The sequence below is a fragment of the Penaeus monodon genome, chromosome 19, assembly GCF_015228065.2.
Source record: "Penaeus monodon isolate SGIC_2016 chromosome 19, NSTDA_Pmon_1, whole genome shotgun sequence".
Classification (NCBI taxonomy): domain Eukaryota; kingdom Metazoa; phylum Arthropoda; class Malacostraca; order Decapoda; family Penaeidae; genus Penaeus; species Penaeus monodon.
The window spans coordinates 2,921,710-2,921,947 of NC_051404.1; positions in this window are offsets into that span (position 1 = coordinate 2,921,710).

A 238-nucleotide genomic window follows, 5' to 3' on the forward strand; every position below is an offset into this window, starting at 1 on the left:
ATGTGTTAGGTATTGCTAGACAGGTGCTACTAAGACGGTTTATAGTTATTATATTACCTAATGACTATTGGCATATTTCATTAAAGTCAAAACCAGGAAAATAAGATACTGATAATATATTCAAGTTTACTATTTTGTGTTCCTACCCCCTGCTGCCAAAACAGTTCAAGGATCGAGACAAAGGCGCCACTAACTCGGCTGTCAACGCACGCCTTCCTCACAGCATAGACGTTCCTAT